The sequence below is a fragment of the Microplitis mediator genome, chromosome 5, assembly GCF_029852145.1.
Source record: "Microplitis mediator isolate UGA2020A chromosome 5, iyMicMedi2.1, whole genome shotgun sequence".
NCBI classification, from domain to species: Eukaryota; Metazoa; Arthropoda; class Insecta; order Hymenoptera; family Braconidae; genus Microplitis; species Microplitis mediator.
This window is the reverse complement of record NC_079973.1, coordinates 20,040,834-20,052,923: the sequence shown is the minus strand read 5'-3', so window position 1 is coordinate 20,052,923 and position 12,090 is coordinate 20,040,834. Positions and strand designations below refer to the sequence as shown.

General features: G+C 28.9%; 1 protein-coding gene across 1 annotated transcript in view; it reads right to left on the bottom strand.

Annotated features, from left to right (window-relative positions):
- LOC130668749 (uncharacterized) overlaps window positions 1-12,090 on the bottom strand; it is a 141,926-nt gene that overhangs the window by 123,559 nt on the left and 6,277 nt on the right. The gene's annotated exons all lie outside the window — the stretch shown is intronic.

The window sequence follows — 12,090 nt, the reverse complement described above, 5'->3', positions numbered from 1 at the left end:
TAAAAAATTAGAGGAGTGAATGCGGATTAAATCCGGAGTGAATGCGGAGTGAATGAATTTTTAATTATTCACTCCCCTCGAAGTGAAATTCACTCCGCAGGGGAGTTTTTGCGAAGTGAATAATTTTTTATTAATTTAATCCCTCCGGAGTAAAATTCACTCCGGAGCGGAGTTTTAAAAATGTTAATAAAATATAACTCCATTAAGTAAATTTGAAATAAAAATTCGTGTATTACAGTACTGATCAACCGATAAGCACTCACACACGCACATATTCGCACACACGCACATACGCGCACACCCGAACACACATACGCACACATTCACACACATCCGAAAACATTCGCACAAACGCACACACCCGAAAACACACACGAACACATTCGCATAAACACACACACCCGAACACACACATGCACACATTTGCATACACTCGCACACACACGCTGTTTAACAGTTTAATATACATTAATTTAAATGTTAAAACTCCGGACCGGAGTGAAATCCGCATCGCTCCGAGACCACTCCGCTCAAAAAAAACTTCCAATTCACTCCGCATGCGGAGTGATTTTTTTTAAAACTCCGGAACTCCAAGTGGCGGAGTGAATCCGGAGTGAATTCGGATTTTATTTCAATCCGGATTCACTCCGGATTTTTTACAGTGTACCATCATTTTTATAAGCTACACAGAAAAAAAGGATGTCTTGGCGCGAAAAATTTTTTCTCACTCCAAGAAAATTTTTTCTTGACCTAAAAAATAATTTTTTTTTGTGTAGGGGAGGGTGGGGCAGAGCGGCCCCCCTAAGCCAATTATTATTTTTTGTGGCTTTCAACCATATGATCACTTTACTTTTGTCCTATTTCAAACAAATTTATGGACATTTTGCCAAAATTCTGAAAAATTTTTTTTTTTTTTTGTGGGGCAGAGCGGCCCCCTTCAAAAAGTGATAAAAAAAATTTTTTTTTTCGTTTTTTTTTTTTTTAAATTGTTTTCATCATTAAGAATGTATTTCTTTCTCTTGACAACTATTTTTGGTTTTATATTACTCAAAAAAAATTTTTTAAAGCGTAAAAAATCATTCACTCTCGATTACCTTAATTACTAATTGTTATTTAATAAAAAAAAAAATCAATTCTATAATTTGACTTTATTTCAAAAATTTATCAACTAAAAAAAAAAATTTAATTTTTATAAATTTTTAGTGACCAAATTTGCCTCTTACACAAAGAAACGGCCGAAAAATATGAAAAAATAATTTTTTCGGAAGTTTCGGCTGGTCCATTTTGCCCCAGGTGTTATGCGTAGGGCTAGAAATGTGGAATTATAATAATTTTTTTTTAATTTGACGATAAAAATACGAAAAAATCACTTTTTCAAAATTTTGGGCTTGTCCATTTTGCCCCAAATGTCATGCGTAGGGGTAAAAATGCGCAAACATATCGGATTTATAGTAATTAGTCGAAAAAAAAAAAATTTTTTTTTTGGTCAAAATTTCAGGGGGGCCGCTCTGCCCCATGGGGGCCGCTCTGCCCCACCCTCCCCTATATTTTTTGTATTCCATATTATTAATATATTCACAATTTAAAATTGTTTTGCATGCCTTAAGCGCGAGCGTAGGTATGCTCTACTCTCGCCTAAAAATTAAAAACTGGGTTCCGTCAGAGTTTTTTTTAAATAAATAATAATATAGTGGTTAAAGTAGGTCAGCCTTCATACCACAATTAAAGAAAACATCAATGGTCATTTTTCTAAACAATAAACAGCTGGTCCAACCCACAATTTAGATAAAAAATGAATTTTTTAGAAAAAAATCCTGTAAAATACATGTAACACTCTTCTTGTAATCACCATAACTTTCGAAAAACAAAACGAATTTTTTCACATTTTATTTCAATATATCCGTAAATTCATTGTGACAAACTGATTAAAAATCCACAACTCTATCATTATTCGTTTAATTATAAAATAATAAAATGTGCACTGTCGAAGCTTAAAAATTTACATCTCAGGCTGCCATATATAAAAAAAATATATAAACAGAGTTAGTGAAGACCTGGTTCTTCTATCGGAGCGTGCTAGATGGCGTTAGCAAAGATTTCCATTCTATCCGCGAGAATTTTTTAATATTTTCTATAATAATTTTCTATTATAATAAATTAGTTTAATAGTTCCTAAAATGTAAGCAAAAAAAAAAAAGAAAAAACTAGGAGTCTTTATGAAAAAATTAATAAATCGTAACGTAAACATTTAATCTAAATAATTCGTGTATGACACGACCGCTTAAGGCATGCTCATTTGGATTTTCCAAACTTTTTTTTATTTTTTGCAATAAAATATTTGCTATTTTTAAGAAATAGAGAATTTAATAAATCAGTTTTTAAATTAAACTTTTTTCAAAAAATCACGGTATGTATTTTTATATTTATCACACGTTTACACAATCAGAATTGATACAAATTTTTTTCATCACTTCTATTTATTCAGTAAATATTTAACGGAAGTAAATTATAGCAATTACAAAAACATATACAAAAAACCTATTACAACAGATGAAACCGACCAACGTAAGGAATATGAATCACTATTTACTAAGCACACAATAAAAAACAAGATTTAACTAATTATCATAAAATTCTCACCCAATAACTATAATCAATTCCAAAATAATTTTATTTGTCATTCCACATCAAATTATGGATCATTATTATCTTTTAATTATCCTTAGATTGATAAATATCCTGAGAGTTAATTAAATTTGACAACCAATTCAACGAGATCTGAAAAGGAAAATCACAAAATTTCTCGATTTTCATGGAACTGCTCACTACCCCTTTAACAACCTGTTGTAGACTAACAATAAGATGGACTGTCCACCTTGACAGTCACATTGAAACTGACGCACTAATGCTTACTGCAATTTATGACGATCAATAAGATAAAAATAAAAGTTATCAAACTCGTGCGAATAATAAAAATCAATTTTTTAACTTCCCGCTAATAAATTGATGATTTTCGAAAAATTCGGGAAGATATTGTTTTCACCCCGATTTTCGAAAATCGAATTTTCATTAGATGTCGACGTTTTGAGGTCTTAGGAAGCAATTCTGTCTATTTCCGAGTGTCTGTGTGTATGTGCGTGTGTGTGTGTGCATGTAAGAGTATGTAAACTCTTTGTAACTTTTTAACTAATGGACCGATTTGGATGGCTGAGGCGGCAATCGAAAGAACTTGTTGGCCATCAACTTTCCTAAAAATTTCAGATCATTTGATCAAGTAGACTCGAAAATATTCGCGAATTACGAAAAAAAAAATTTTTTTTTTTTTAAGTTTTTTATTGATTTCCCAGAAACGACTTGAACGATCAACTCCAAAATCTAATCGGCTCTAGAACTTAATAAAACACGTCGAGTGCCACCTCAACCATCGAAATCGGTTAATTCGTTCGCGAGATATCGTGGGAGAAAGAAATGCTAAAAAACAGTTTTTTTCGGAAACAATCGCAGACAAAAGTATTTTCGAGCTTGAAGAGCTCGAAAATGTATTCACAACAATGCTCTCGAGCTCCTTGAGCTCCTTGAACTCGAAAACAGCGGGAAGTTTTAGGGCTGACCCGCAGGGTCAATCGATAGACAGATTTTTTTTTAATACTTCAATAAAATACTAAAAAAAAATTAATTACTATTCTTGTGCATAAATTAATTAATTAATTAATATTTTTAAAAATCAAGTATAACTAAATTATGAAAATTTTAAAAGATTCCAAAAATTAGATAAATAAATTCGATAACTATTTATAGTTATCAATTTAAAGTAATTATATTATCGACCAATTTATTAATTAACACGCTCTTATCACAAGTATCAAAGTTACAAGATTAAGATGCATAAGTTACTTGAAATTAGAATAGCAAGTATATTTATATATAGAACATTTGTGCTTATGTATGTATATACTGTATGAAGTCTTCAGCAAAGGAGAATGTCACTTTGACTTTGGTTTTACTTAAAGTTTCTTGCAATAAAGAGCTAACCACTGAAACTTTGAAATGAAACTTGAGCCGTCTTCCAAGCGAATATATAGATATATTAATACCGAATAAAAGTGGCGATTTCAGAAACTCCTAAGATATAGTGAATTTCACCTAAAGCCAATGGCAGACTTCCACTTAATTCTAATGTAAGCGTCTACTACAATTAACTTAATTATCTTATGGTTTCTGTTCAAGTGACTTTATTATTTTCGATCGATATTCAATATTCATCAACATGAGTCTTGCGTTTCATCAAACTCGACATATTTACTTAAATTAATAATCTTTTGCTTTTAGTGTAATTAGTCTATTTAAAAATTATTAAAAAAATAAATAATCGCGATATGGAGTTTTATTTTTTATTCTACCTCATCAAATTTCTCATCTCTTAAATCTTATCTTGAATTTAAGTCTAAAGTAATTAAAATTCTTTGCACTATTTTTTTTCAGCTTCATATAACAATTACTCTTATCTTAAGATAACTGCAATATTCTTCCTGCATATTTTCATCCGTCAAAAAAAAACGAATTTAAAATAAAAGAAGAAGAGTAAAACAACGATTATAATTTACATAATTTATCTCAGTATAAATTCAACGCTGTAAACATTGGAGAAAGTTAAATTTGGGTTTAAAAAAAAAGTACACTTTAAATTCATAAGGGCTGATTAATTTTTTTTTAAGATTATGAATAATATGTATATTTTTTATAAATAAAAAAACTACCCGAATCTAAATCTATTAAGACATACTTTGAACTTAAATGAGCATTGAAAACCTACATGAAATTTTTAGGACGTACCCTAGCAGACCTGATTTACCGTAAATTCACGGCATTTTTACCGTAAACCTGCCGTAGAATATGGTCAATTACCGTAAAATGCGGGCAGATTTGCTGTAATTTACGGTAAGCCACGGTAATTTACGATAAATGGGTAAATCACGGTGGGTTTACCGTAAACTACAGTATTTCTACCGTAAACTGCCGTAAATTTTCCGTGAATAAGGTAAATCTACCGTGAAAATTCGGGTGGATTACAGAATTACCGTAATTTACGGCGGATTACCGTATTTTGCGGTGGATTACCGTAAATTCCGGTAAACCCATCGTAGATTACGGTAAACTCACCGTAATTTGGGTCCGTTAGGGTATAATCATTAAAAAAGCTTGAAATGGACCTACTTACTTATCAAAGGCTTGAATTGAACCTATTTAGACTTAAGGAGACATGAATTAGACCTTCATGAGCCATAAATCGTGAAACGAACGTACCTAGGCTTAACAAAAGAATGGACTTGTACGGAATACTACAAAAAGGTAAAATTCGCGGACTACTGAAGAATTGATGCAAGTGATCCAGTCATCTCTCCAGTAGGCGAATGACACCCAAGGGTGGATTGGGTCCAACAAGCAGCCTGGGACTAACAGAGGGTCAATTTAAAAAATTCTGAGTTCGTTCGTTTCACAATATATGTCTTTGCAGGTCTAATTAACGCCTTTGTGAGTCTAAGTTGGTTCATTCCAAACTTTTATAAAAAGATTAGGTCTTAAAAAGTCGATTGTAGGTTTTCAATGGTCATTTAGGTTCAGAGTATGCCTTACACTGAAAAAATTGAATAATAGGAATTACTATCTAGTTATGGTAAAATTTTTTACCATCAATCCGATAGTAGTGAATACTATCTAGATGATTGTATAAATCATCTAGATTGTAACATTCACTATATTTATAATAATTGTTACGATCCTGTATGTTAACTAGAGTTAATTATTATTATTATTCTATATAGTTATATTTATGATCCAGGTGGTAACAGTTACCATCAGAAATTACAATAGTAACCATCTAAGGTAAGTAGAATTTAAATATTTTTTCATTGCATTCAATAATATTAATTACCATCCTTGATAGTAAATATTACCATCCTGATAGTAACTGTTATCATCCTGATGGTAACTGTTACCATCCTGATATTATTAATTCTATTTAAAAAAATTATCACTAACTATTTTTGCACCGAAAAACGTTCCAATCATTCTAGATGATTGGAATTAAAATTTAGCATAATAATCACAATTACTTAATTTTCTCCATGTAGATTTCGACTCGGGTATTGAACTTGATTCTTCCAAAATTTCCTTTTCAATTAATATGTGATTATTATACATTCAATTTATATACTTAGTCTTCAAATAAAAATTCTTTCATGTTACTACCTGCATTGAAACTACTAATTTCATCGCCATTAAAGTCAGCCGAAACTAGCCAATTTCGGACCAATGCGAATTAGCGAGTTGAATATTATCACTATCTTCCTTAGGGACGAAACTGTCTTGTTTCTGCTCAATAAATTAGTTTCTAACTTCATTCTAGCCCTATCAGAATTATATTTGTTTGTTGTAAGCCTCTGAATAGCAATATTTCATTGTATCTATTCAAGTTGACAGTCATAAATTGTAATATTTCGACTGAATCCAAAACTTGAAACTTCAATGCAGTTAATTATGAAAAATATAGCTTGTCTGCATTTTAAACAAGTGGGATGTCATGTTTAATTTTATCCTACACAGAAAAACAAGATTTCTTGGCTCAAGAAAAATTTCCATTATGAAATGAAAATAAAAATTTTCCAAGGACTAGAAAAAATTTCTTGGCGTAAGAAATTTTTTTTTCGCCCCAAGAAAAGTTTTGTTTTCAATTCGTAATGGAAAAAATTTCTTAGGGCAAATTAAAATTTTCTCGACGCGAGTAAAAATTTTTTGTGCCTAGAAATCTTTTTTTTCTGTGTACCCAGAATATTATTTTGAATGCAATATTGGTTAAAAAATTGTTTAATATTCATCAGCTTTTAGTAGAGACAGCTTAGTCGTGTTAACAGAATTTTGAACACGAATTTTCATTAAATATGAATGGAACAAATAAAGTTCTTAATGGACATGATCAAGTTTGATAGTCACATCTATTTAATAATACAACGAAATAAAACTTCAGTCTTAAAATCTCTGAGAGACCGAAGAAAATATTTTAATAATTTCCAAGTAAAGTTTGGATGAGTGAAAATGAATTTAAAATTCATATTTAACATGTAAAATTTTTCAGTGCTGTGAAAAGCACTTTAAACGCAGTGAAATAAGGGTAGCTTGGTGTGTGGTTTTCCCATAAACATAAACTCGTGAAAAATGAGCTATAAAACGTTGAAGCCACCCTAAATCCAAGCGCACTGTTAAATTTTAACTCTCCAGCGGTTTTTTTAACGGTTTTACCTATATGTCGTTTTTTTAGCCTTATTATCACCGCTCATCACTTTAACAGATTTCGAGTGCCTATGAAATTTTGATTTATTCGTTTACTGATATAAAAACTATTCGTACATATAATAACTTAGTCGTTTCCAAGCGGATTTCAATTTCAAAGACCAGAAAAAAAGAACATAAAATAATTTGAAAGATTCTTGGAAAAGATTCAAAGTAAACAGTTGATTTTTTCTTGAAAAACTAATTGTGCTAGTTATTGAATGATAGATAAAGTTATGAAAACTTAAAACTTTTTAATCCCTCTTGATAAGTCAAAAAATTATTACAGAGTAATAGTTAAAAAAAAATAAGTTCAATAGTTTTGAATGTAATTCTTGCAAATTATTGCTCTCATAAATCTGTACGCTGTCAAAAGTTTTAATAAATTTTTTTAATAAACCAAAATATCAAAAGGTTTGTAAAAAAAGTTTTGTTAAAAAATAAAAATAATTTATTTAATAAATGATTTTTAATTTAATAGATTTTTTGTTTTCTGTGGGTCACTAGTAATTTATTGAGACATTGTTTTTAATGTTACTTTAAATGAATTAAGACGAGAATTCGACCGGACAAAATCTAAATTTTTTATACTCCAAAAAAGATTTCAAAGCAATAAATAATAAATTGAAATTAAATTTTTGAATAATCTAATTAAAATGACGTTAATTAATGAATTATAATTACACCAATTAAATTTGACTAAATATCCATTAAATAGAAATAGTATTTCATAAATATAAAATGTAATGAAATTAACATCAATTATAATTTATAATTAAATGAGAATGAATACATGAATTAATAAATTGATATGTAATTTGATTTAAATGGAAATTTATAGTAAAATGAAAAATCTCTAGCACTGAAAATAAAATAAATACTTTTTACGTGAATTAAAATTCCCTTTGGTGCTTTCATATAATTCGTTCAATATACACATGGACCCCTAAAGTTTGTTCAATGGTTATAACCCACGTAATCGAAATATCATAAAAGCTCTTGATACAACTGTGCACCCCATAAAGTTGTCAAAACTTCTCCACCCACTTATAAAAGCATGCGTATTATTTACTGAAAGCTTTTAAAAAAAATAATAAATAAATACCAATCTCATTAATTTGTCAATCATGATTGCAATGAGTCAATAAATTATCAAAAGCTAAAAATTGTTCTTTTTTTTTTTTTAACACAACACAATTATTTTAAATTTTAATGAAACATTTTTCAAAAATTAATTAAAATCATAAAAAAACAATTGAAATTAATTAAAAATTAAACTAAAGTGGAGATAGAAAATTTAGGTAGGAGATTGTGGGATCACACATTCACAATACAATTGGGCAGTAATTACTAGACCACGGTATAATTGCATCTCATCACCTATCTACGTGTATTGTGTGGGTACAGATCGAAATTCAATTATACATATTGGACATACCAATCATGGATATCGTTTTTCATCAAATTCCAAATACGAGTAACATTTCACATTTTATATCCACTTGGAGCAAATGAAATTAAAAAAAAAAAAAATAAAAAAAATGGATAGATTCAAAATTAAAACTCTTCAGTGCATTATTTCAATTACTCATATTTTTTTAACGATTTTTTACTATGATTTATATGTACTCGTTTGCCAATAACTCATTATAAAATTTCAAACGTTATATATTTATATATATGCGGACCAGATGGTATATGGTAATAAACTTTTCGATGAAAGTTGAAAGAAATAAATATTTTTCTTCCGACAAATGTTTAATTCATCTTAACTTTTTTATCGAGAAACAAATCACATAAAGTGTTTAAAGAAAATGAAATTCCTGACATCAAAATTGCATAAAATTATTTCTTTAGTAAAATGCGGTTGATAATTTCGACATGCAAGTAAGTGAGTCTTGGAAGCAATCGCCGCTACCTCAGGATGAACCACTTGGAGTTGCAATACCAAAGATATTCCTTCATTTACCAAAGTATGTAATTTTGTATAATTAATTTATATTATTATTGATAAATAAATTAATTAATTAAATGATGAATACACTGGGAAAAAATTTTCTTCTGACAACTAAATTTTAGTTATGACAACAAAATGATTCGATTGCCCATTGCCAATCATATATTTTGTTGTTTTAACTAAATATTTTATAATCCACCAACAAAACAAATTATTATAAACTATAAAATATTTAGTAAAGATAATTACGCGTCAAGTAGCAAGCATAAAATCAAATTGATTATCTGTAGAGCTTATAAAGTAGTCATAATGAAATATATTAGTGAGCCTTAGAGAATGAGTTATTAATAATAATTAAATATTATTTTAAAATGACAGAATATTTATTTAACAATAATACAAATGCATATTTAGAAAAACAATTTATTTTTTTGACACGTTCTTTTTTTTTTTGTACTACTCTGTAAACATGAATAAGTGAAACAAGTGAATATCCACTAATTCCAAGTGCAAACCGAACCACTTATTTTAAAAAGTGGTTCGGTTGGCACTTAGAATTAGTGAATATTCACTTATTTCACTTATTCATGTTTAGAGAGTATAACAAGCATTGTTCAGGGAAACATTAATATCATCATGTAATATTTTTCTGCAAATTAACAGCGGTAAAGTCGTCACATGAATGCTTCAAGTTCGGAATATAAAACTTCTGAAATAAGTTTCTTACCAGGGACACTACAAGTAGTGGGCGCGATCTAGTGGCGAGCACCGAACTACACCCTTTGCTGTTGGCTAGCATAGTGACAACTGCCTTTTCTGATGGTAAATATTTATTAGGTTCTAATATATATTTATTAACTTTAAAGAAACATATATATTTATCCTAAATGAATATATTTTTTGTGTCTAATTAATATTTATTAGAGTTAATATAATGAAACTTTGCTTTAATATTTGGGTTTGTTGGCACTATAACATAATTTAGTTGTCTACCAAATAAATATTTTCCTAACTTTACCAAATGATTTGATTATCTTAGAGAGAGAAATATTAACGTCAACCAAATAGAGTCTATTAAATCGTTTATTAAAAATGACAAAATAGATTATGTTGACGTAATAAAATTTAGTTGTCCCAAATAAATTTTAGTTTAACAGAATTCAACCAAACCGATTTCATTGCCCGAAGAGAAATTTTATATCAGTGTATATTTATTTATTTCTTGTGAAATTCATTCATGTCAAAACTTTTGTAAATAAATAAAAAATATTGTTACAACAATAAGAAACAATTCATATGAAAAACATCCATCTTTTTAAGTTAAATGTAAACAAATAAATGAAACACAATAGGAACTTTTTATTTTGTAATGTTATTTTAAATGAAATTGTTTCTTTTAATTTAATATATTATTTTTTATTTAATTAATTTCAAGTTTTAATAAAAACTACTTCAGTATTCAAAACAATGACATTACATGCACGAGAAGTAGAACAAGAGAGGAAATGAAATAAAATGGCAAGAAATTACAGAACCGGAGATGATTTCTGACCTATTAGTGAAGAGAGTTGAGTGTCTGACGAGCGGAGACAGCGTAATCCACAATTGGAAATAGCAAAATAGAAAAAAATTATAGATAAAAAGATAGAGAGACAGATAGAGTGAAGAAGAATTTAAAAGGAAAATGTTTAAGAGAAAAAGATGAAAAAGTCAGGTACAGACTACCCTCTCATTCTCTCTTGCTTTCTTTCCATTTTGTTTTAGCTTTTATTTTTTTATCATCTCATCCCTCTAATGCCACAGCAGCGTATCATTTCCGCATTGTGCGGATGCAAGAACAGACAGACCGGCGGAATTTTAACGAGTTTTGTGCAACTTGATATGATGTTGGACACGCGCACGAATATACCCAACGCAACTTTGATTGTCCAAAGAACAGGACCCTCGGCTGTTATACACGTTTCGTTGCCCATTACCGCTCATTTCATTTTTTATCACAGTCGCCTCATCACTGTTTTTAATATAAAAAACCACTAACATTTTATTGTTATTCTCATTATTTTATACATTGTAATGAAAAGTGATAATTTTATTTATTAAATAAATCGTAATTTTACTTTAAATATCTTTAAAAGAAAACACGAAACAAAAAAATTTGTAACAAAATTAAATAAAAAAAAATTAAGCTAAAAACTTTTTAATAATAAATAAAAGGTACCTGATTCGATTCCCTTAGGAAGTTATTTTTTTTTATTAAATTTTACTTTAGCATGAGAAAAATATTTTATAACATATTTTCATCCTCAGGAATGAAAAAAAAAATTAATATTTTTTTTTAATAATAAATAAAAAAATTTATCTCGAATTCTTACCGGAGATTTAGCCGGTGTATTAAATTTCAAGGATACGAAGCTAAAAGTGATTTATTGGTACTAAGACGAGTACAAATAACTTTGGGAAGTATGAAGGAAGGTAAGAGTGAAAAAGAAATAAAAACAAGATAAAAGTAAAGAAAAATCGTGCTCGTAAATTCATCGAATCGCTGACAAATGTTACTTCGAGATACAGCCAATGCTTTTGGATTATATATTTGGGGAGATACAAAAATAATAAAATAGAATACGAAGACTGCTAAGAAAGGTTTACAAAAAAATATATCTTCCGAATTAAAAATATATGAAGTATTCAATTAACAAAGTTTGAAAAGTATTTTTAAACAAAGTTCTATGTCATCTAACTGTTAACAATATTTGCTAACTCGTGAAAATTTACTTAACACCAATGATTGAAATGTATAGACGATTGGA